This window comes from Calonectris borealis, chromosome 2 (genome assembly GCF_964195595.1).
Source record: "Calonectris borealis chromosome 2, bCalBor7.hap1.2, whole genome shotgun sequence".
Lineage (NCBI taxonomy): Eukaryota > Metazoa > Chordata > Aves > Procellariiformes > Procellariidae > Calonectris > Calonectris borealis.
This window is the reverse complement of record NC_134313.1, coordinates 96,407,211-96,433,515: the sequence shown is the minus strand read 5'-3', so window position 1 is coordinate 96,433,515 and position 26,305 is coordinate 96,407,211. Positions and strand designations below refer to the sequence as shown.

The window sequence follows — 26,305 nt, the reverse complement described above, 5'->3', positions numbered from 1 at the left end:
CTGTTATTATTCTTAGTTGCCATTTAGACACCCCAAAACCTGAGCAAGCCTCCTGTGCTTTACATGCATCTTTCTTGACATGTCTGAGCCACAGCTGAGGGTACTTTGCAGACACTTATAAAATCGTGTTGGGAGGGGATGCAGGAAGCGGAAATATTCAAAACTAAATGCATGATGGAGCTTGGAATAACAAGCATTCAAAGGGGAGAACGGAAATCATGGGCAATGCATTCACCATCACCTCTCCATTTTTAAGAGAATTTCAATGCCAAAGTGGTGATACTTCAGTACTCTGCTGATAGCACAAAAACAAGCAGAGAACACCGTAATTATTGAAAGAGGAAATACCACATGAGTTTAAAAAAAAAAAAAACCCAAACCATCTCTCCCTTTCTTGGAAATTATCCCCTCCATCTTTTCCCCCCCTTTCATCACACATGCACACTCACACCTACCTATAGTCTCCTTCCCCCAAATGCTGAAGGGCAAAGCCCTCAGTGGGTGATGAAGAAATTAAGAAGTCTTAGCCCAGCTGCACAAGAGGATATTAGCTGATGTCAAAGTTCTTGTTTGGCACCCCAGCAAGGGTACAGGGTTGATGTATTTCTGGAAGATACCTCTGTGTTTTTCCTTTAACCTCCTCTGACTTCTGAGAACTCTTGCGTAATTGCTCATTTCACAAATCTCTAGCTGTTCCAGAAAAATTTGTTGCCCTGAGGTCAAGATTCAGTTGTGTTGTGTCATCCTTGAAGCCTGTTCTCATTTCTGGTTCTGGCAGGCTGGCTACCTGGCTTGAATGAAGGTGAACTGTTTGAACTCCAGTCCAGATCTGAAGACATAAGCAGAAAATTCACAATGGTGAAACTGGATCATTTGAATGCAAATCTGAACATCATAAATACATGCCTGTAGCTTCTTCCACAAATTTTGAAAATGTGATAGAAATTTCCACTGAAAATTTCAGCTGATTCATAACGGTTACTGCTGCAGCTAACCAGGTTTGGAGTGGGTCTGCTGACTGGTTTTGTTGATCCCTTGAGCAATAAGCCTTGCAGTAGAAACAAGCAGAAAGCAGAAGAATTATAATGGAATTTCCAACTTGAAAATTTCATTTGAGCATAACCCAGGGAGACATGCACAGCAATAGAGAGCCTGATATTACAAACAGCCTACTCTCTGATTCCTTCCATCATATTTGATGGCATCCAGCTTTTCGTACAATCCTGTGCATGATCAGATAGCCATGAATTTCTTCATGTCAGTAAGAGACCGCGCCAGCAAAAATTTTCCTCCAGAAGCAGTCAGGCAGCTCAAAGGCCAAAATTAATCCCTCAATAATGCAACCAAATGAAGTTACTCTTTCAATACTATTGTTACTGGTCCCGTGTTGGTGAAACAATCATTTGCTCCGAACAAAATGACTCAACTCCTTCCAGACAAAAAAAACTGAGCTCTGAAGCTGAGCTCAACCTGCCCCCTGACATGCTAGGGTTGTCACGGTGTCACAAAGAACCCAGGGAGGAGGTAGAGAAAACTCCTAAATAATTTGGTGGTAAGGAAGCTGTTCTCTTATCATAAGGTTCCTTAGCACTCTAGAACAAGCTCCATCTGTTTGACAGAGAGTTGACTTCTAGTTTAAGAGTTAGAGGCAGGCTCATATTTATTTTATTAAACTTCTTTTAAATATAATGCAATTTATATTTCCAGTGCAGAGATAGTCAGAGAAGGTGTGTTGCTTGTGAGATACATTTATTATCCCAAGTCTCCAACCCTCGGGACATATTAATCACATCTGGATTGAATTCACGTGGACTTTTCTCCTCTGGAAATACTGGACCACATCACACTGAAATGGGAACAACTGGAATTATATTCGATTTTCATCAAGTATATTTGAATGATCTTACCTTGGCAACAGTATCAATGCTCCTTGTCAATCCTTCCAAAAGCAGTTTCTCCTATTGTGGTTTCATGGTTCTTTTAATCGCAAGTTAGGCTAGGCCAAATTCTTACTCAGCTTTCATTTGGGAAAAAACTCCTACAGAAATGTCTTTGAGAACTTGTATAAGTGTGGGCTCAGGAAAAATGTAAGCCAAAAGATTTGGTTTTGGTTAAAGAGCTATAGAAAATTGCATCTCTCAGTAGTCCCATCTCTGTGCTATCATTGTTTTCCCCAAATTGCTAGTGATGAGCTTTTTTTGCATGTCCACTGTTTAAACTCTGCCATCCTTCCTTGAATTCCTCTGTAGGCTGAGTATCAAGCTGAAACTTCTCCTATTCAAGACCATTTACTACTACACTGCTGCTGACATTACTGACTTTACGTCTCACTAAATGTCCTGTGTTGGGCAACACTTCCATCCTCTTCTTGAGTACTGTATTTGTAGATCTCTTCTGGGCATTACAGTCCTATTGAAGGGCTGTGTGAGAAGCCGCTGAAGTGTGTCTCTCCATGACCTCGTAGCTCTTGAGTCCTCTTTTCCCTTGGTGGCTCCAATGAGGGTACACGACAGCTTTTTTTTTTCATGTGTGCAGCAAGGACTTGTGGGCTTGTGGAATAGGTAGCATCTGTCAGGATAGGAAGGTGTCCGGCTCTCTCTGGGTGCTCCACTCAGGGTGCTCTGAGCTCCTGAGGCACCCTGAGCACCATCACATGGGCATTTCTCAGGAGGGCTCTGAAAGAGAAACCAAGACGTGGCCACTGTGTGTTAGTCACCAGCCATGCATTCATATGTGATCTGTATGGAAAGAGTATTGATGTTGGGGTACTTTTGTCCTGTGGGTCTATGTGCATGCAAATACGCTCAGTCACTCAGGGACTGCATGATGCTGTGGTTGGTGTAGGATTATACGAATTAGTTGGGCTGTGGCTTTGCCAGTTCTATGTCTTACAAACCATGTGAATTTTCCTAGAACATAACTCAGTAAACGTAATCAAGAACGGTTTTAGACAGATTTGGAAAATATGTTGGAACTGTTTTTATCTGTTAATAAAGACAAATGCTTTAGTTAGAAGTTCGAATTTTTAGAGTTAAAAGGTGACCATAGAATCCCAGAAAAAGTTAAATAACCTCATGACACTAAATGGAAGCCTCAGGACTTTCCAGGGCTTCAACTAAGTCCTTTCTGCTCCCTAGAAAAACTGAAAATTCCCCATATCTTTTGTCACAGAGCTCTTATTTTGGTGTTGGCAGGATGGGAGAAGAGGAAACTATGAAAAAGTCCTAGTCTAAGGCTGGAGGGTAGGCAGCTCATTTAGAGCAAGGAGGAGAGAAGCTTTACCAGGTAGGTTGATTTATAAACTGCTGCTGTTTGGAGTTACCTGTAGGATTGGGATATGTTATCTCATAAATTGCAGAGAGATGGATGACGAGACAGAGGACAGGGTAAGCTACAGGAGAGATTCACTTATTAAAAATCTCTACAATTTATTGTGTTGTGATCCCAGCTAACCCGATGGACATCACCTTCACATGGTAGCAAGGGTCATGTAATATACAACTAAAAGGTTCCTGTAAATCTGCAAGGGACTGTTACTGGCCATTTTCCTCTCTGATTTACAAACATTTGCCCAAGAAAAGGAAGTAAAGCGCTTTAAGTGAAGCCCTTTTATCCGTGGCAAAATATTTTAAGAAAACATGTTTGGGGCAAATGCTGTTCTAAATCTCCCTGGGTTATTTTCTGTCTTGTTTTGTGAGATTACTTTGTTGTCTTCGTGGTTTTTTATCAGTATAATGTTTGTGGTTAGTGTGCGAGAAGGGTCCTATGGTTAATATTTTATTCTGGCAAAGCTCAGATCAATACATTGTGCTCTCTTTTTTAAATTTAGTTTCTATAGGCTTCTTCTTTTCCAGGGTTGGCAATTTCCTCCACAACCTTTCTGTCTACAGGTCTTTGAAACTGTTGTGAATTTGTCTTTCACAACTTTTGACTTAATATTGATGTTGTGCCTTGGAATGAGAGCTCCAGAAGAGGGCAAGACGAGGTGTCCAGCCTTTATCTCCTGTGCAGCCTTTTTTGGCTTGTGAGTCTCAGCTCTCGTAAACTATGTGGATTCCAGCTTGACCCCAGCTTGTCAGGAAAGCTGTAACCTTCCTGCACATCCTCACCCCTTCAAAGAATACTCAGGAGGAGACACAAGTAGGGAAAGAGAGTAAGGAATTTTTGAAGGGCACAAACACGTGATCTAGTTTTCACTGCCTTTTGGTTAAAAGTGTTTGTCTGACTGCTGCTTCGAAGTTCATAACACTTTTTTCCATGAAATAATGGTCCAAATTAAGTTACAGAAAATCTCTTTTCCTGATGCCTGCTTGTACATCTACCTGGTGGAAAACTTTCTGTTGCAGTGTTCAGCTGACAAATTGAAATGTTTAACAGAAACATGTATTGGCTTTATTGACATTTTCATTTCAGATATATTATATTCCATTCATTTATGTAAAAGTCAAAAAGATAATGATTTTATCCAAACAGTCCTTTCAGGCTTTCTGAAAAGCATTCAAATGAAATATTTATAGAGGATTTTGTTTCATAAAATAGTTGGAAATTTTGACTTTGAAAGTTGTTTTTAAAGATGGTTTGGTTTTGTTTTTTTTTTTTTGTCTTGAATAAAATCTAGATATTAGTATCTTGGAATTTATTGCATGATGGAAAATTCATCTTTTAATTAGCTATATTTGTAATGAGGAAATTTCCCAACCCTTTTTCATAAGAATAATAGTGTTCCCTCCAGCTAAATGACTAAATTCCGCTCTGCAGCTTTCAGGTTGTGAATGTGATATTCTTCTTCACTTCTTGACCTAAGATTACACGTAGTCAAACAGCAGTGTTGTTTTTCCCTCGAGTTGAATGCATTTTAATTCCAGATTAAATAAGTTATTCTACATGGTGACATGGAAATGTTTGTATTCTATAGGTGTTAAGAATACTAATATACTAAAATGCAGAGCTGTGTAATTATGTGATTTATCCTGCACCATTAAATACCTAATTTCTACTGAGTCCGAAATCTGCCAGGTCTCTCAGAAATCCCCAACTATCCAGAGCAAGAGCTAGAAAAGGAAGTCTAATACTGCTGAAAAGCAGAGATTACCAGCATTACAACATTCCGTACAGCTTTTGTTTCACGCTAGAAGATTCTGAAATGAAAACCTGGTTTAGCTTATTTTTTTGTGATATTTCTTTTATTATCTCCCTCTTGCTCCTTCTAAGATCTGTAGAGTTCGTAAGACAAGCAGCATGTTGCAGAAATCATCCCAGTAAAACAGAGGTGATACTTTAAAAAACTTGCTTAGCTTAGTTCTTCCAGTTATATATCTGGAATGTGCATACAAATTGGGGGGCAGCTTAAAAGCTTTGCTGGCAATCGTTTGGAGTGCCTTTCCTAATGGGTTGCACTCCTGGTGAGGAACAGGATCAGACATCATAAACTGATTGCCCGTAAAATTTTTCTGAGGTTCTTGGTCTCAGGGACCACTACTGGCCTGAAGCAATGATGACCCTGTGGCCCTCTGCATTGTGCTACAGGAAGGAGGGATGCAGTTCTTCCCCTTTCCTGGGAAGGTACCACTGAGAAAAAAAACTGGCAAATGTTTGCCTGTGACCTTCCTAGCTAAACCTCAAGCTGGGCTTCTGCCTGTGCTTCTTAAATGGACTCTGCTGGAAGAAGAGCCAAAGGACTCCTGATTTTTATTTCCCTTTGCTGGTTTTGACATTTTGAGGATCTTTCACACAGATTGCACTGCCTTACTGCACCTTGGTGTAGCAGCAAGACCAGGACAGGCTCTCCGACCTAGGCTGCTGCTCATCTTGTGCCTTGCTCTCCTCAGAGCTCTGAGGATCAGCCCAAGAATGTCCAAAGAGTGTCTGTGGCTTCATCCGTGTGAGAATGTGTTTTATGTAGACAAGCTGATGACATTTTAAATAAATGAAGTGAGTGCAGGTAACAGTTGTTATATTCTAGCTTCTGAGGACCATAAAGGTAAGAGCAAGATGCAAGAATCAACAGTTTTAAGATATTTATACTCTAAAAGAACACAGGCATTTGTGTGCTGAAAGGAACCGGAAACTTGCATGTTCGCTGATATTCCAAATATCCCTTGTAAGGATATAAAATACTTAACTGGAATGGACCCTGATCCTTGGCTGTCACTGACTTCCCTGGAAGCAGGTTTGGGCTTGTAATCTGGAGCAATATGCGAGGTGGGCTTTTAAGCCAGGGATAAATGGCAAATTTATCCATTTTTAGTTTCTCTTTTTCTTTTTTCCTCGCCTCCTGACAGACTCACCATGGATAGACTCTCCCTCCCACCACTGGCAACATGAGGAGTGTGCTGAAGGCTGTTCCTTCTTCAAGTCTTCTAGCAAACACAGGGATCACTCCCTGTCTATCCTTCCCAGTGGATCACATGCAGCAGTCCAGTAGGAAATACCTCACTCTTCTAGGTTGAGTGGGATCCTGATCATTCTCATGCACGTGGCCAGGCTCTGCCCTTTGCTTTACTGTTGCCTTCCACAGCACATCAGAGAGGTGCATGAGGGTGGCCTTTCTTTTGCTCACTTTATGAGTATTAGCATGATTTTACCAACAACCACGTACGGTAACTCAGCCTGGTGTTGGCTCATTATTTCAGTACTTACTTTTTCCCTGCCAGTGTGGATAGTCTGACAATGTATTTTGGTGGTCTGTCATACAGGCTCTTTTTCATGTTTGCTCAGTGGGCTAGGAATTTATTGATTTGTTTGGGGTTTGTCACAACAAGTGGGGAAAAATATTTTGAACAATATTTTGGACAATGTCTACCTGAAAAGCTGTACACATTGGCAAGGGGAATTAAGAGACCTGTAATAACTTTTAACTCGATTATCAGGATATATCCTAAGCTGAAGGAATATCCTTTTAGATAGACTTGTGAAATCAGGAGATGAGATTGAATTCTTTTGTGTTTATAAGTAGGACTTGCTGTCAATAAAGACATGCAGTCTCTGACTTGACTGTGCATTGCTTAGGTTGGACTCATAAGGAAGGACATAAAGGAAAAATGAGACTATAGGTGTGGACGTCAATAAAGTCTTCAAGATTCCCATTTACGTGCCTGGTAAGAATAGGACTCCTAATGATAATGAGCCAAGAGAGAAGAATCCAGACGAGGAGGAAAGTATATATGAGACTATTAAGGTGAAGCAGGCTTGAGAAAAGGTGAATTTGTTGATTTACAAAGGAGACAATCTTTTCACTGAATGAAGATAATATATAATATTTTTTGGTTGTTTTGAAGATTGGGGTAGGGAATTTGAGGATCAGTCTAGATTTATCTCTCTTTATTAATGTTATGTTTTTGTAAGAATATATAGAGATTTCTTTCTTATAATAGGCATTCTGTATAATTTGGAAAATGGTCAAGAAAGGATTCCCTGCATACAGAAAACACTTACTTTCCAAACTCAAGGTTCACTTGACAAGGAGAGAGAATCAACTGATGCTGTAATGACTCCCTGATTCTGAAAAAAAATCGGAAGGGCATGGTGAACAAAGAAAGAAATGTTCATAAATTCAAGGTGTCTTTGAGGAAAACAAGGCTTCTAAAGCTTAGAAGATAAAGCAGCAAGCTCTGAGACTCACCGGGGCAGAAATTAATGGCAAACAGGAAAAGAATTAAAAGGCTTCAGTTGTTAGTAGTTTCAAAGGAACTGTTTCCTTTGTTTTCCTTGCCTTAAATGGAGGCTGATGTGGATCCTGGAGAACTAGGCTTAACCTTGATGCAGAGTCTGAAAAGAAGTTTGAAAGAAACATTTGTGACTGTTGACCCAAATGATAATCTACCACCAAGCATGATGTTGCACAGAACTGATGTCAGCCCCACGGACCAGTGCTGAATATGACTTTATGGTCTTCACAACCTCCTGGGGACACCAGAAATCACCACCACCATCCCTCAATTTGAAAGTGATAATGGAAAGGAGAGGACATCTGGGCTTCCAGAGGAGTAAAGTTCTCAGTCAGTCAGTCTCTGTCTTTCAGATCTCTATTATTCTTGCCATAAGGGTGGCACTACCGAACTGTAGCCATCTGAATGTTCAGCTTCTCATCTTGGAGCTTGCTGCCTGACCTCCTGCTCCCTATAAGGTGATGTATTCCTCCCTCTCTGGTGCACCTGAATACAGTGGGATGAACGGCCCTCTGGAGCTGTCTCCATTTACTGCAGAGAAAGCACAGACAACAGATTTGGGCTATGCCAGACCCCTAGCTGGCTGTGGTGAGGGGAGAACTATCCAACCCTTGCTCACTTGGGCTAGGTCTGAGTATGACAAAGAAAGAAAAAAAGGACTGAGGGCTACATTGAAGGCAGGTGAGAAGCAGCTAAGTGGAAATAAAAATGGCAGATACTTACTGCAGGCTTTGTCAGGTAAAATGTGATGTGTGGATGGTATCACTTGCTGCGATACCATTGTCTGCTGGAACCTGGCTATCCCAGAGGACAGGGGTAAAACTGGTGCAAGAGTTATTCAAGAGGTTAACGGAGGATGATATGAGTGGCCACCACATCTCGTTCCCTGGTGTCACTGGCTGTGGTGAGCTCCAGGATGGGTCTCTAAGAGAAAGGAGAGTTATGGGCAAAGAGGAGACAGGTCTGTGCTGACCAGGAGGGTGGACGGGATGAGAGATGGCAGAGCAAGGAAGTGTCCAGTGAAGTCAGGGAAGTAAAAGGTAAAAGCCTTATTCCAGCAGGGAAGTTTAGGCATGTCCAGCTGAGGGGAACCATGTTTATGTCTTGTATCAGGCCCCTAAACTGACTTCATGAAAGAGGGAGAGAAGATACCAAAGATATTTTCAGAATGGTGTTGAGATCTGGGTCATTAGACTGAGGTCCAAAGAGCTGAGCAGCCCCGGGAGAAAGCATGAGGTCTCTGGCTTCAAGTTCACGTACTCTTCACAAGGGTTGCAATATGAAGGGAGGACAGTACCTCTCCCTGGGAGAAGCAAAATTTGGCTAACCAAGGACCTTGGTGCCCTGTTAATTTCTTTTTCTTTTGCCTGTGACCTCTTCACACAGCTACCACTTGAAACATGTGCTGCCATTTCATTCACTTTCTTTCCTTGCAGGTGGAAGACATGCAAAGCCTATTGAAGAATACATGCATTCCAGAGGTTTAGGTAGCACTTGTGAGTTCTTTGATCAGTTTTTGAATTTCTGAATATATCTACTTCTGCAACTGTTCTACAAACTGAGAGAAGTGTCTATAATTCTCAAGCAGGGAGGTGGGGTAGCCAAAAGATTTTCACAGAGTTCACACCATATTGAATTAGGCCAGTGGGAGGCTATGTTGGGGACATCTAGCAGTTTCCATTCTAATTTGGAAACAGTCTCTCAATATATCTCACTGCTCTAGTCCAAAGCTGTTACCTTGGACAAGAACCGAGGTGGCTGGCGATCCAATACCAGCTGCATCTATGTGAGTGGAAAATGTAGATGAGGGTGGTTTGGGCATAGTGATCCCTGAATGCTAATGAAAAGAGAAACGTATTTGGCACCATTACAAGTCAGGCACTCTGAGGATTTCAAAATTGTGTCCTTTTTTATAACAATAATAAATTTGTCAGTTATGTGGGGAAACACTGTGAAAAATGAATGTCTTCTACTGCCTTCGGAGCTGTTACTCCAAATCCAGTGAGATAATGGCCAATAAAACTTTGAGCTGGGAGGTTGAGTTCTGCATTGCTAAAACCTTCATTATGTGTGGTTTTAGAAAACATACACATGCGCCAGAGTGTCTCACCGTTCTTTTGCTGTTTTATTATTTTGTCAGTATGAAGTGGCTCTGATTCCAGCTATGAAATGCAAGTTTAGCTTATATTGATCCTGCTGTCTGTGTATAGGTCCTTAGCAGCTTTGCAGGATGCTGTTAAGAGCTTGCAGTCGAACCATACTGTACTCTGTTCCCTATCAAAAAAAATTGCATCTCAGTCCAAATGTACTTGATTTTTTTTTTTTCATTGTAAAGGGTTGTAATTGAGACCCCCAATTTTTTTGAATGTTTAGAGGGAGTCAAGAGCCAACCTACTTGGGCATCCCAAGGGGAATGTGACTTTGCAGTTCCCAGAATTGCATTGTTAAATCACAGTCTCTGCTGTGGACCCATAGCATAGCATCCATAGTCTGACCAAACTACTTTTGTCTTTATAGTATAGGCCAGATTCTTCATTAGGTGTTAGGCTGAAACTCACCATTAGATTGTCTGCTGCAGCTTCTAGAATAACACAGGTTTCCTTTAGATCTTTGACAAATCCACTAACTCCTTATTTGACAAAAGTTTCTATTTGGTCAGACTGGAATAAAATTAGGAGCTCTTCTATAACCAGGTTCAGTTTTCAGCACTCAGTGAAAGTACTCCATCTCATGAGAAGTTAGCATCTGAATCTGTAGGTACGTCACATTAGCAGTCCACTTGTTGGTTTTTTAAATGTTATAAATCCAATTCACAACAACGATACTGCCCATGTAGTGCCTTTTTTTTCCTAACCGGTGTACAATTTAAAAAATTATGTATGCGCTAGCACCCTTCATCAGATCCTTGGAGGGACGGGGTTACAGACACGATGACTTCAAACAGCATTGAAATACTGTAGCCTTTAGGGTGCTTTTTGTTTTCGCTACTTGCTGTACTGCTGATCATCTCACTCTGCTGTGCCTGGGAACATTCTGACAACAGCAATGGTGATGCACCTGGGCTGGCAGATGGCCAGGGCATCACTGCTGTTTCTGTGCTGCTGTGCTGGACAGGCTGGAACTCTGGTGTGAACTCGAGTCGAAGGGACTGTGACCTGTGGATGAGTCCACACAGCAGCAGGACACTCGGAAACCTCTGTGGCCATGGTTATGTCTGTGCTGCAGCAGGTGTACCTATGAAGGGATTGTGGCCCAAGGATAAGTCCACGTTGGAGAAGGTACACATCTGTGGCTGTGGATAAGTCCATGCTGCAGCAGGTACACCTTGAAGCATCAGTGGCTATGATGAGGTCATGCTGGAGCACCTCAGAGCATGTGGCCATGGATAAATCCTCGACAGAGCAGATACACCCCTGGAGGGACTGCAGCCATGGGTAAGGCCACGCTGGAGCAGATATATCTCTGAAAGCATGGAGGCCCATGAAGAAGACCACGCTGGAACAGGTGCACCTCAAAGCAACTGTGGCTGTGGATAAGTCTATGCCACAGCAGGGATACCCCTGAAGAGACTGTGGCTCATAGATCAGGCTCTACTTGGAGCAGGTACACCCCTAAGGGACTGCAGTCTGTGGATAAGTCCAAGCTGGAGTAGGAGCAAAGGGAGGAGTTCATTGCGATGTTAAACCCAATGGTCTGGTCCAAAGGGACCAGGGGTGGAGATTGTAATGGAAATACCTTTAAATTGTTTTAACCCAGGATTTGAGTTGCATGTTATGGGAATTACTATAGCAGGAACCCCTTGTTGTTAGCCAGGCTAGGAGCAAGGGGATGAGTCCATTGCAATGTTAAACCCTATAACCTGGCCCATAGAGACCACGGGTGGAGATAGTAATGGAAAGACCTTTAGATTGTTGTAACCCATGATTTAAGTTGCATGTATAGGAATTACTATAGCAGGAACCACCTGAACCAATGGAGGACAAGCCTTGCAAGAAGCAGTGCAAATGCAGCAGTGACCCGACCTGAGCTGGCTTTGTTGCCCAATAACTCCACTCAACACACCACCCCTCCTGTCCTGAGTGATCACCATAACAGATGGAGCCAAAGTCATGCACTAAATGAACTCAATGGACCTTTTGTGGACATTTTTAAAGACATTTTATAGGGGTGGTCCATAGACTAAGTGAATGATATCTGTGTACTATATCAAAGGATGGGAAGGTGGAAATGGCAATGACAAATTTTGTGCCGGAGCAGATATTACCTGTATCTCAGATACTATGACTAACTTGATAGAAATGCAGTCTTCTGCCCAGATCCAATCCAGATCAAACTTGTACTGCTGAGTGGTCTGCTGGTGGAGAGACCCAGAGCCTGTGTCTGCGCAACCCTGGTGAGAGCTCTGTTTTACCCCTCTCCTCCCAGTATCGAATATCCTAGTTTTATGTCACATACAACAGACAGTAGAATAGAAAGATAGAGCTGATGGTTCCCTATCTGTCACCTGAAAGTTGCCTATCTGGCCTAAGGGTAGTTTCTCAAAGATATGCTTCCTGTTTTTCTTATGGCCAAACTACACTAAAGAGAAAGAATTAAAACACAAACAGAAGAGAAGCAGGAGGGTGGGGGGAGCCACTGGGATGGGGTAACTTTCTCTTGAAATAGTACGATTAGGTTGTGTTATGATTAGACTTTGTCATTGAAAAGTAGCCTTGAGGAGGACCTTAAGAGGTCATTAAACCATCTTTCCTTCTGATGGCACGTACAACTGTATCAACATCATCCCTGACAGATATGTGTCTAACTTTTCCTTAAAGGTGTCCAGAGATGGAGGCTTTAAGTTGGGGTCTCAAAGATTAAATAAGCATTAACAAGCTATAGCAATGAGCAGCTATAATTAAGCCTGTATTCTAAGGAGCGGGAAAAATTAATCATCATTTAAAAATATCAGTGTGTAGGCTAATTAGCCAAGCCACAAAGCTAATTCAAAATTAAGCTCTGGAGAAAGGCAAGACAGTAAATATCCTGGTCTTGCTGCCTGCCCCTTCCCCCCCTCCCCCCAAAACTGAGATCTCACTCTGTGTTTTATGATATTGATTTGACTAAAGATGCATAAACATCTTAATACCTTTTGGTAGTGGGGAAGGAGGGAGGAACGCAGTCAGAATTGAAGGCATTCAGTGTGGTTTTATCCACGAGTTACCTTCTGCCTTCATTTCAGGTGGGGTGGAGGTGAGTAGGTGGTGTGTGGTACCGGCAGTAACTAGTTAAGGTTCTCCAACTTCTTACCTGCCTTGACTTAGGAACCGCTAAGCTCCCCTCTATGGGCTTTGCAAAAACTGCTGCTGAAAATCTATGTTTATTACTAACTTTGATTTTATCTGGTTTAAATATCTAGCCAACTGTTTTTATCTCTTTTGTGCTTACTATGGCCTTCTTTTAGCATTCTTTCTCTCCAAAATTGCTGAGGGATGTATGGGGAAAATTATTTGCGAACTGTAGCCTTGACTTCAGAATTGGGTCATGAGTTATTGTCTGAGAACTTGGTCCTTAAAACTAAACTGTCAGCAGGAATCATTGAAATTGCTAGGAAATATGCTGTTAAAAAATTCAGTTTGTTTTTACCTGGACAACTTCTTATCAAGCTCTGTGGGGATTTGATTCCAAGTCCAGTACAGCCGAAGAAGACTACAGTTTGTACTTCAGCAAGGCTGGGATTTGGACATAATTTAGGCTTGCTTTATAGCACAGACTTAATTCTGTCACACACCTTCATGTCTCTCCGATATTTCGCTCTAGAACCAATGTAGTTAAGGCTACAGGGTTTTGAGCTGAGTGCATCCTTTACAGATATAAATCCCTTTTCTAAAATGGGAAAAAGCGAAGTATATTGTGACTGACAGCTCAATCTGAGCTTTGCATCTAAGCAAAATCCCAGTCCGCATGCGAGGCAGGAAGTGAATTGCAGAGCTTCAGAAATAGCACAGAAACCTACATTCTGCTTGCAAATGCACCATTCATAGCTCCCACAGGGGCTGTAGCTCAGCCCCCTGCAACAAAGGCAGCAATCCGGGTGTGGAATAACACGTAAAAAGCTGTGTTATGATATACACTCACAATAAGGCTGCCTTACAGCAGGTAGGAAATCTTCTAATTGCTTGGAATATGTGTTGGAAGGTTGCCTTAATGCGGAGAGTTTGCATGGAAATGGAGCTAAGCGTGGCAGAGCGGGACTTTGAAGGTTCAGTCTGGTCCTGTGAGGCTGCAGTTAGGTCAGGCTTGGTGCACGCTGAGGGGAAGTGAGCCAAAATCCAGCACTTTCAGCTAAGTATGGGAAGCAAGACCAGGCATTTATGGCTAATGAGAGGTGTCAAAGCAGCTCTAGGCAGGCTGGGCTCCATCCAACAGAGTCTACTTTGCTTTGGTTTTGTTTCTCTTACAATGGGACTGGGTTTAAATTGCAGTGGGTCTGTGGGGTGAAATCTGACTCTTTTAAAATGACCCAGAAAAGAGGTTCGGCTGACCCTGTGTGCTTTTTCCCAGCTCCCAGGGCTGTCGCTTCCTTTCTTTGCAGAATTCTGTCATTTCTAAGGCATAGGGTGGGCAAGAATACACACGTACACGATCCGCATAAATGCATGCCCACAGGTTACTCTGGTAGTGGTGGCATCACAGTATGGGACAGAGCATGGAAAGGGCCAAGGTGAAAGCAAACCAGCTGTCAAATCCTGCCCTCCCCACGTTAGTGCACCGTTAAGATCACGAGCTGGATTGTGCCCTGCAAGGTCTGGTGAGGGAATTGGCGTGGAGCGGCGACATGCCGGCTGCAGCTGTGGGAGGCCTGCTGGCATCGCGTATTGACCACAAGCGCAGCGTCCCTGTTCAGCTGCTGTGTAGAATCCAGGGCATCCCCAAAATACCATGCAGGGCACGGTCTAACCACACGCGTGTGTCATCCGTGTCTGATGCATTGCCTCTAGGGATCAGTGGGACGCAGAGCCCAAGTGCCCTCACCAGGCTGTTGACGGTGGGAAAGAATGGGAGGGGTGGTAGGAAGCTGTGTCCTAATTCCATCAGCGCAGCATAGGTTGTTTTTCTGCACCTCTGACGTCCTTTGCTGCAGCAACAGGCTGCTGAATCTACCAGTGTCTATCCAGAGAGTGTTAAGACCACGGAGGATCATATTGCTTTTTTGGAAGGCATGAGTTTCTAGCACTTACTTGAAAACTTGCAGATGAAATCTTAAAAATCTTGAAGTTTCTAGAGAGGCAGTGAGAAATAAAAGACACAGGCATATTCATGCTGTGGTATTCTGTCATCATGTTTAATGCAGTTCATAGTAATTCTGTGTGTGTGTGTCTGTGTGTAAATAAATACATACACATCTGTTAAGCAGTTTCTCTGCTTATGATTCTAGGAGTTTTTCTTATTAAAATGAAGAAAATGTATGGTTTCATATCACCTATATTCGCAATTCCATTGTAAAAGTAAAGCTTTGTGGTAGCTTCTGTTAGTGCATCTCAAGAACAAATATCTGAATCTGGTTTATTCAGATACACCAAAGAAATTTGGTTGCAATGATGGAAATTATAAAACCTTTTTGAATGTCACTTTTTATTTGCCTGAATGGAAAATAAACTAGCCCCTTGTTCATTCCCACCTCAAACAATAATAATCTGGAAATTTTTTTAAATGCTGGAAAACACCCATAGGAGGTACAAAACGGAGAAACAGAATTGTCAACTTTCCCGAATGATTAATCCTGGATTTTAAACTAGACAAACAAAATTCCATATCAAACAATAATTTTCAGAAAATCACGACTAAACGAGAGGACAGCTTTCCATTGGCCCAGCTTAGTTTATTTTCATCTATACTGCATGGTATCCGTTCCCATGATTAATCCCATGGGAGAACTCAATGTGAAGCAGATTATGGGAAAGCAGTCTAATGAAAATAGTTTTGCAACTTTAAAAACACAACCGTTCCCAGGACGCTCCAGTTTGCTATTCAGAGTGAAGGGAAAGGAGACAAGAGCAGGATGTTTGAGGGCTGGACCTCCACCCCCCCATCAGCACCTCCTTGTGTGCTGTGCACTGCTGCCATGCAATGGCAGAGCTATAGGTTTGGGGTGGTGGTGGTGCTACCACCCTTACTTTGGTAGAGCCATGCAAGGATACGTCTACAGCCCAGGCTACAAACGGGAATAACTTGCCATCGGCCATTTCCATCAGTAGGAGAAGTTTTGTACCTCTTTTCTTACTGTGCATAACAGTTTTCTCTGCCAACAGCTTCATTGATCAAGGTTTAAATGAAGGTAGGGAGCTGACATTTGCTGTACTCTCTGCAGAGAGGGGAACGCTGGCTCTGCAACCTCAGGAATGAAGGAAAAAAATGAAATCGCCTTGCTCTCCTTCTGCAGAGCAGTCATTAACCTCCCTAACAGGGAAGGAGGTAGCTTTTTTAAACCCCCATTACACACGCAACTACTTTTAATGTCATCATTGATGTTTCTGAGTAAGTATGTACCCTCCTGAAAACGTAAGCCAGGTGAGCAGATGTTCTGACTGTGCATCCCAAGGGGATGAAAGAGAACAGGGGTTACAAAACAAAGGCCAAAACCAGCCCTGTTTATGATAAAGGAATATCTACATGTTTTCATCTGTAAATGCGAATTTCGAGGAATAGAGATATATATATATTATTCAGTGCGAAAAATAAAAGGCTATTCACCAATGTTTTAATATTATACCTTAATAAAATTACACTTTCCAGAGCCAGTCATGACTTCAAGCCAGATCACGGCTAAAAATATTAAGGGAAGGATCACCACAGCAACAATCACATTGCTCCCCTTCTGCAGAGGAAATGGAAAAACACTCAAACTTTGCCAACCTGAATAAATTATCTAGATTATCAGAACTGCAAGGAAAGCTGTATGTAATCAGCTCTCTGTGTGTGCCCATGAGCGTGCGCATGTGTTAACTGGATTGCAGCCCATTAAATACGTATGTCAAAGGGGACAGCTCTGAAAATATGCTCAAGAGAAAAAAATTACCATGGTTATACCTGAATAGGCCAGCAGATACCATGCGCAGCATGGTGCTCACTGCAGCGCTAGGGGACTCCAGTCCAGCTGCTGGGCTGGGCTCTCCTGGCTGTGGTGGCCTAGAGATGGGATGGAGGACACCGGTTCTCTCTTGGTCTGGCTTCAGTGTGAAGCTGGGAAATGGCTGGTTTGCTCAGACCAATTTGGGAGCGCAGACACACTTTTACTCCAGCCTGGCAGTTGTTTTTATGTGTTGGGTGCAGTTTGCTTTACCAAAGAAAATCGTCTCGTTAGCCGAGGAGGGAAGAACAAGGATGGAAGGGTCGGGGGGCAAGAGCAATATTGAAACTGCTTGACTTTAAGTACCTTGTGCAGGTGTCTGCACTGGAAAACTCCTCTTACCAGGCTGCCCGTATGGTCAGTGGAGAGAGGCTGGCTTTTTTAGAGGCAGCCCAAGGAAAGGACATGACTTAGAATACTGGTAGCGATGTCAAGATCTTTGGCAAATTCAGGATGCATCAAAGACTCCAAAATCGTGTTAGGGAAGCCCGAAAGCACAAGAAGACAAGGTTAGGTCTGGCGTGCAAAGGCTCTGTGTTTCCCTGCTTCTCTTGCTGTTGGGAAGAGCACTTGTTTAGCTGTTTGTTGGTCCAGTACCAAACCCTGGATTGTCTGCTGGCCAGCGGGCTGCCATCATTTTCTGGCTTGGGTTTCTAGTTAAAAACATCCCTCAGTTTTTCCGGGATCACACATTTTCAATAAATGGTGTGTGATTGGTCTGTGTCTTTAGCCTTTTATACTTTTCAGGCTTGCAAAGGAGGTGCGTACTCCTGCTGAACAAATTTAAGCCTACTGATAACAGACTTGCTTTTCTTTATTTTCTTTCATGCAGGCCAGCGCAGACTTGGGCTTGGCGAGATGAGCTAAGTAATGCCAGCTGTATCCTGGCCCCATTTGGAGTATCTACCAAAGGATGGGTCCAATATATACTGTAATGTTGATGCAGGCTGAATTCCAGTAATCACCCATACCCGATGGTAACGTGGCTGGAAAATGCTTAAGATGGCTGCTGTCAGAAGTGTACGGGGCTTTCTCCTGACTTGCAGCACAGGGCCCTCAGGTGCCTGTGGCAGAGGGGCACATGAGCAAGCAAGGGGTTTAAGTTTGATCAAGGCTGCAGAGCCTCTCTGGCTTTCACTACTATTACCTCCAGCTTGTTGTGAAGAGCAGTTTATGGCAAAACTGGTTACTCCGCAATATCATGTTTCTCATTTTTTAAAGTGTAAATTTTAAAATTTGCTTGCCAATTCATTTCAAGAACCCTATGGGCCCATCCACCCGTTGCTCGCTTTTCTGTCCTTTGCTATCTGCCACCTTGCTGTGCCCACTGTGGCTCCAAGGCTGGCAGTGCGCTGAACTGCAGAGCCTTGCCACATGGCATGTGCTTTTGGGCAGGATTTTGTGCTGGCTGGTAGTGACACTGAACCATCGCAGTGGGGAAAAGCTAACAGCGGCAGCTGGAGTTAATGAATCCTACATCACCCTGGAACAGAGACGGGAATCCCAGAGCTCAGGGGGTTTTCATGGAGGTCTGCTGCAATCTTGATGTGTGAGTGACTGGAGGAGATGAAAGCACATCTGGATGGGCTAAGAAATACATATGCACTCGAATTTTTTTGCATTATATTTAATTTAGTGCTTGCACATTAGGTTTTTTCCCCCAGCTCTTTTTAAGGTTCACATGTTTTTCTGGGTAAGGAAAGATATGAGTGGTGCATACGGTTAGATGAATGTCTATTGTGATTCTGTTATTGTGTGCTGGACCTTTAAAAGTAAAGTCTTCCCCAGGCTGTTTTCTAGGAGGGATTGCTATGCATCAATGCAAGATGGCCCTTACAGTGAGTTACACGCTTGTTTTTCTCTCGTGTGGTTGTTATTTCTCTCCTTGCTTGTTTGATTTAATTTGAAACAAAAGCTATTCTGGTTGTAGGCAATTTTGATTTAGGTGTTCAGGAAATGGAACAGGATTAGGTCTGTGGAAATGATCACCAAGGAAATCCTACAAGAACAGCACATTGGTTCACCCACCATCCAGTCAAAGCCAGGTCTGGTCAGGACATCTCCTCTGTACCACCCCGACCTACCTGTTAGGGGGACAGATTCTGAACTAAATGATAAGCCAGGGTGATTTTCTTTTCCCTTTACACTTACTCCCTCCAAACTGAGGTCCATATATTATAACCAACACCCTGGGCTAGAAAGCTGAACAGATTCCTAGCTGCAAAACTCATGTCTGCGTTCCCGATAATGAGATAATATCTAAGAAGCCACCAATTTCTTTTCACCCAGATCTACTGGATGAAAGTCTCAAATATCAGAGATATAGCTAGACCAGCTGTGGGTCAGATGCTTCTACTGCGAAAGTATTTTTTTCACAGAATCAGCTCGCTTGCATTATATTTTGGGAATAAGAGACTCAGCAGCCTCTAAGCTGAACTTGGCCTCACAGAGTGCCTTCCTGGGGGGTTATTTTGTTCTCTTTGTTGTACCTTCCTGTCAAATGTGATGGGAAATCAATGATGAATAGGAGGTCCCTAATCTCCATGGATACTTGTCCCTGCATGGTGTCAAAATCTGAGTTGGCTGTTTATTTTCTCATAATTTACATACGACTAATTTACTTAGGAAGGGGAGGGGATAGGAGGAGGCTATTTGGGCTTGAAATAAAAAATGAGAGAAAGGAAATTTGGCAGTGGTTCTCAACTGGAGCTGCTGGGAGGCCTCCAGAAGCCTGTCCCATACCCGCATCCCCTGAGCTTGTCATCAGCTCTCACGCTTTGTTCTGTGCTCGCGGCAGAGTCTCAGGGGAATACAGCTGCTGCAGCTGCTCGTAGACCAAAAGGTGACCTTTTGAGTAGCTGAGGAATGATGCATTATTTAGTGCATTCCTGGCTAAAATGGAAATGAAATGATTTCGTGAGCAGAATGATTTGTTTGTCCTTTCACTTGGATGCATTCTCTTTGCACCACACAGTAGCGTGGCATGCGCACTACTCCTCATGTTTTCTTCTGGGTAAATCTTTTGATAAGACAAGTATCGCACTTTGAAAAACACTGGCTGTTAACTAGAAGGACCCTACTAGCCAAATGTAATAAACTTCAGTTTAGAGGTACTAAGTTTGCAAAAACCAGCTTCTATTTAAATAATGTGTAGGAGTGAAAGCTTCCTGGTGAAGTGTATGTCTCCAGACTATCAGCTGATACTGGTAAGTATCATAACCAGCTGTTATTTCAACATGAAGTATTTCACTTCTTTCAATTAATCAAGAGTCTCTTGGAAGTTGCCATAGCAGGACGTTCTTTTCGGGGATGTTTAATGAAGAGAGTATTTACATAGACAGAGGTTTAAGCAACTGCGTCCCAGTGATCTGTGATAGCCAGGTACTTAGGCACTCTGCATATCCATTGGGCGAAGGGGAGGCAGATGGGAACAATTTTTCACAATGTCTAACTTCAAATTTCCTATGTGGTCTTCCAGACAGAGATTCAAAGAACCTGAGGCTGGACCTTACCTCTCCTGCTTACTGTGAATGAAGACTGCAGTATACTCTGCTGCAAGTCCATCTGGTCTTGAACTTTATAAATACCTTTAAAAGATCTATCTAATAGTGTTTTTCCTTTGAGGCTTCCAGCACCATTTGTGAAGGCTTGAAAGTGGCATTATTCACGTGTTTCAGACAAAGAGAGTTGAATTTTCAAGGTAACAACTGATTTGAGAATGGCCAGTTTTCTCTGAGATTTGAGCACATGGAGGAACCTGGGGAAGATGCAGTGCTTACCAGGGATTTCACTGAGCTCAACAAGCCCTGAAACGTAGGAAGGAGAAGAAATCTGTGCAAATGAAGAGGTGCCCAGCAAACCATGCTATCTCATTGGAGAACCCAGTGGTAAAAATTCTCAATAAAATGATAGGTATCTGCTTCTATGGGATTATTTTTATTAGTAAAAGATTAGATGGAGTAAGGCAAGTAAACAGGGATTCTGTAAATGACTACAAGTGTTTCAGTTGCCTGTTTAGTATTGTCTTAATTGTCACAAAAAAACAGCACAAGATGACGAAAAATAACCACTTTTCTACTCAAAAGATAAACTGCCTTTAAAAAGAAAGGAATGAAATCCAGCTTTATGATTTCTAGGATCCCAGTTAGTTAAAATGGACATGACCAGAGAAGCATAAACACCTGAGCAGTTTTCGAGATATTTCTCTGGCATGTTCTTACTGTCTCTGAGCCCTTATTTCCAACCGCAATGTCTGCTCATCCTATTGCAGCACCCTTCAAACCAGCCTCCCCCGAAGGATCCAGCAGACGTGGTCTGAGAGAAGAGCGGATCACAAGCTGGTAAACATTCACTGCAGGGAGTTCTAAGTGCTGTGGGATTTAGTCAAACAGCAAAGTACAAGCTTCTACTATGACTCATCTGGTGTAAAACTAGTGCTAAGTATTGTACATAATTAAGACAACATTATTACAGTGAGATAGCACTTCTTTTTTTGGCATGGTTAAAGTCTTGAAAAGGTGTAATGTTTTCAGCCTTCAGAGCTGTGAAGAAGATGAAGAGTTCTGATGATTCTAAAAGATATCATGGCTACAGTGAGTTTAGATCATAATTTGCGTTATTCCTGAAGCTCTGCGTGTGTATTTCAGTCTCCTTCATGAAAGGCTGAGGTTTTTGTGAGAATAAACACAACCTTAAAGATAAGACTTGCAACAATGACCTCTCTAGACATTCCAAGGGCTTGCAGATTTTTATACCCACAAATCACGTATTTTATTTTGAGCCACATTTCTTAAAGAGGTGCTATTGGTATTTCAAGTAACAGACACAAAAAATTATATTTACCATTGAATGCAATAGAAAATGTTGGCAACAGTGGTGTCAGAGAGCTATAGATTCAGCATTTGAACACCAACTGTCAGCAGGTACAGAGCAGAAGTATTAGTCAGCCGATGGCCCTACCAATGGGAAAAGATAAAGAAGTAGGTCATTACAATTTGCCTCCTTTCCCCAAACTTTTCCTTCAGAGGTCCACAAATCAACTTTGCTTTTTTATGAATGCATGTTTTTGATTAAAATTTATTGTGGTAGAATGCAAACAAATTCAGCTTGTTGGTTGCTCAAAAGCCATTTATTCAGCCATTACTTGCTTCTCATTATCCTTAACTAGTAACTGCTCTTCATGGTGTTATGATATTGTTTCTGTTCATTGATTAGCTGTCTGACTTGCAAGCAAGAAATGGGAAATCACCATGCAATCAGACTGCATGGTGACATGGACCATTTTAAGGAACAGGATTTTGAATGAACCCATTTCCATCTGTGTATTCCAATGGATGCCTTTGAAGCATCTTTGTGCTCTTACTTGAAAATACCTTGGCTAATTCTTCAACCTAACATTAACACCGCTTTTTTTATCATTTCCTAACATGCTGCTTGTACTCCATTTTCATGCACATCTCCAAAGAATTATCCAAGTAAGTCACAGGCACTACAGAGTTTCAGGAGGAATCCCAGGCAAACAAGGCACTTGGGTAAAGATATCTGAGCCATAGCCAGTAAGCCCTTTCTTTTTGTATGGGTTGAACAAACTATAATTTTTTACAAGTCTGAAGATTAAGAATTCCAGGGACCTTTCTGAGAAAATGATCGTGTGATATAAAAGATAGATCAATTCCCATTTTGTTTGCACTGCTGTTTTCCGGATGAGTTTCCGATCTATTAGTGAAATAGTAAATGCTCCCCCAGCAACCAACCATTGATGTTTTGAAAGGAAATCAAAAGCAGTGTAAGGTTGTTGAAGAAAATGGCTTGAAAGGAAAAGAGTGAAAGATTGTACCATTCCTACGATACCTGCAAAAGTTTGTGAAGATTACAGCTGGGAGAGGGGTGAGCCAGGGAGAGACCAAGAAGTCACGGAGAAGATATCTGCCTGCAGAGCTTTGTCCTAGCATGCCGTCTTGCAGGGTCCGAGCCTAAAACTTTGAAGAAGTTGATCTGTCAGGGGCACACAACCAGAGGTGGAATTGCGGGAAAGGAAGGATAGGCCTCTAATGGAGAGGGCACCTGTTGACCGTGGTTATTGCCTTGGACTTCGTACGGCTTTGACAGGATTTACTCAGCTTCTGGACACGTGAGAGAAACACTGCGCGCACCTATTCTTCGTAACATAGGGTTTTAACATTAGCTGAGCAGCCAGGGACCTTGCTGTGGGTGTGTGCTGGAGTTGCCTTCCTGACACAGTGTCTCTCAGCTGATCTGACTTTTATATTTACTCCAACCACGAGCTCACTACGAGCACAAAGGGAAAAGTATTTGTATTCCACTGTGCACATTGACAGCAATTTTGTGGATGCAGCACAGCACTATAGAAAGAGACAGGTATGTGGAATGTTTAGAAGGCATTTATTTCTTCTTATATTCTCCTTTTTCGAACCACACTGCAAAAGGTTACAGTGGGAATAGCAAAGGAAAGAACTTGCAGACTTCACAAAAATCACAGCCTACAGCTTGTGCTGGACGGGTATATTTGGCACGCATCTGTGATTATGAAATGACTTTTAAATTGCTTTTGAACTTCATCTGGATAATGATTCATCCTTTCAATTTCCTTTCTTTCTCCAGAACATCCGCCATTAACAAACCAACCAGTTGTGATGTTTTACAATCCGCATTTGAACCTACTTCTCGAAACATTGCACACTTCCTTAAATAAGCAATTACTCAGCTCATTTGCACAAAGATAAGGTCAGTCTTGGGACTGAAAGGTGGATCAACAACCCACTTTGGCAACCATCTTTGAAATGAGTCAAGAAGCAGTTGCACTAGAGACTTGTTAAACTGCAACATCATGTTGCAGAAATGCAACATCAACAGGCAGCTTAAGTGTTTTTGTACAAACAGATATTGTACAGCCTTGATTTGGTTGAGCTGAGCCCATTGCAGGATTTAGGCATATGCCTAAAGATGGAATTACACGACTGAAGTTAAGATGTGCTTAAGTGTTTTGTCGTGTATAGGCCTACACACTACATCTGTGTTTGTATTAACAGGAAAAGCTGTTCTACAAGACATTCGAGCATTTTAAAATGTTTTTTTGTTCTGAACTGGAACAGGAAGTTTTACTCTGAAATGAAATTTAGGAAATCTTTAATTCCAGAAATCTTGTGATTGAGCGTACTTGAAATATTGCATGTCAGTAATGTTGAAACGCTTTGTGACATTAAGATTGAAACATTGCATGTCCACATATGTTACTAAATTAATTAGAACCAACTGTCAACTAAGCATGCGGGGATTGCCTGGGTTGTGTATTACCCGCCCCCTGGATGCAGGAAGAGCTCTCGTCTGATCTGGCTTCTTGGCTGACGTGCTATGCTGCTTGAATGCTGTTGTTCAACCTAGCACTAAAGCAAGGATATTCATCTGTGCATGATGTAGAGCTGGACCTTCTAAACCCTGCTCAGCCCAAGTGGCTTTATGTAGGGACATCTCAAGTGTCTTGTACCAGGTCTTTGACGCAAGTGTTTCAGCGACACAGGGCACAGACCCTGTGCTTGTGCTTGTAGGTAGTTTGGGTATTCCTTGGCTTATCAGTTCTGGCCTGGATGTATCCAAGATGATTCCACACTGTCCAGGAGCCATGGTAGTTTGGGCACAGCACAGATGGATAACCCTCATTTGCATCTGATGCTGTATGTGACAGCTCTGCAGCAGCCAGTCTGGGTGCAGGACTGAGCTGCAGCTACTTAAACTCAAGCTGGGTCTTTGCAGAAACTTTAAGGCTCCCTTCCCTGAGCTCCCCAAGCCTGTCCGGCCATAGACATCCCAGCATCCAGTACCTGGGGACTTCAGCCTGGCTGCAAACCTAAAAGTTAAAATGATAAAGTTAAAGCTAAGCTTGTTTTGGTAACTTCTTACTAACTGTTTTACCATAATCAATTGTCATTTTCTTGCAAAATGTTTCAGTGTTGTGGAATCAGCATTCACTAAAAGGAGACCGATGCATTGGTGTGCTGGTTTTGGCTGGGATAGAGTTAATTTCTTCATAGTAGCTAGTATGGGGCCATGTTTTGGGTTTGTGCTGAAAACAGTGTTGATAACACAGGGATGTTTTCGGTATTGCTGAGCAGTGCTTACACAGAGCCAAGGCCTTTTCTCCTTCTCACCCCACCCCACCAGCGAGTAGAGTGGGGGTGCCCAAGAAGTTGGGAGGGGACACAGCTGGGACAGCTGACCCCAACTGACCAAGGGGATATTCCGTACCGTACAATGTCATGCTCAGCATATACAGCTCGGGGAAGAAGAAGGAAGGGGGACAATGTTCAGAGTGATGGTGTTTGTCTTCCCAAGTCACCATTACGTGTGATGGAGCCCTGCTGTCCTGGAGATGGCTGAACACCTGCCTGCCGATGGGAAGTAGTGAATTAATTCCTTGTTTTGCTTTGCTTGTTTGCACAGCTTTTGCCTTACCTATTAAACTGTCTTTATCTCAACCCACGAGTTTTCTCACTTTTATTTTTCTGATTCTCTCCCCCATCCCACAGGGGGGGAGTGAGCGAGCAGCTGTGTGATGCTTAGCTGCCAGCTGGGGTTAAACTATGACAATTAGAAAAAATTCAAGCAGTTCTGTGAGTATATAGCAAGAATGATAGACAAAGTCTTACCAGACTGAATATATAGTTTACTCTACCTGTCTCTAGATACAATGGCTGTTCAAAAGGCGGAAGGTATCTGTCACTAGTCTCTGAAAAGGGATCATACAAATCATTTGTTTCCCCCGCTCTTCAAGTTACAGTCCCTCTTCTCAGTCTCATTGCCTGATGGACCAAGTAGGGTTGATCCCTAGGCCAAGAGCTTCTCTTTGGGTATGTGGGGTTGAGAAGACAAAGAGGTGCTGAAGCAGTTGCTTTAGAAAAGTCTCTTTCTTTGGCCCAAACATACAGTGCATGTGGTGAACTTTATGAAAACAAACAACGGTTTATCTAAAATGGCTTTCCCTGTGTAAGTGTCTAGGTAGTCATGGCTTTGCTTTGATGTCCTGTCCTTTTCTTTTGGGGTTGAAATAAAAACCTAAGGTCCACAGCCTTTGTGTCTCTACCAGTTTCTGGGTCAGCTGGCCTCAGCAGAGAAGTTGTCCACTCCCATTTTTGAGAGATGTTCTTTCGTCCTTTAGGGCCTCAACTCCAGCAAAACATAAACCAGTAAACTTAGCTGGAGCCTGTGAATATTGTCTCTTATGAAAGACCCCTTTGCCCTAGCTTGGCTTCTCTCTTACTCTTTCTGTAAGAAACTAGGGCATCCCCTAGTACCAAACCTAGTACCTAGTACCCCTGAATGCTTTGGATTCAGATGTCAGTAAGAATAGGAGTGGGAACTTGGATTGTATGTTCATAAGAGACAATGATTGTTTTCCTATTTTGCTGCAGTTACTACATGTACAGTTATATTTCTGTCTGAGGAAGCAAAACACCTTCATAGACGAGTACAAAAAGATGCATCCTCCCAAGCCTGAACTCATGAGCTTGTATGT

General features: G+C 42.6%; 1 long non-coding RNA gene across 3 annotated transcripts in view; it reads left to right on the top strand.

Moving 5' to 3' along the window:
• The window catches only part of LOC142079085 (uncharacterized), a 75,394-nt gene extending 49,596 nt beyond the window's left edge, over positions 1 to 25,798 (top strand). The window contains exons 10-11 of one of the 3 annotated variants that reach the window (XR_012672478.1): positions 779 to 9,163; positions 17,609 to 25,798. This is a non-coding gene — a long non-coding RNA (uncharacterized LOC142079085). The remainder of the gene's footprint in view (positions 1 to 778; positions 9,164 to 17,608) is intronic. The other 2 variants (XR_012672477.1, XR_012672479.1) reach the window with 2 other exon arrangements.
• Positions 25,799 to 26,305: the final 507 nt, after the last annotated feature.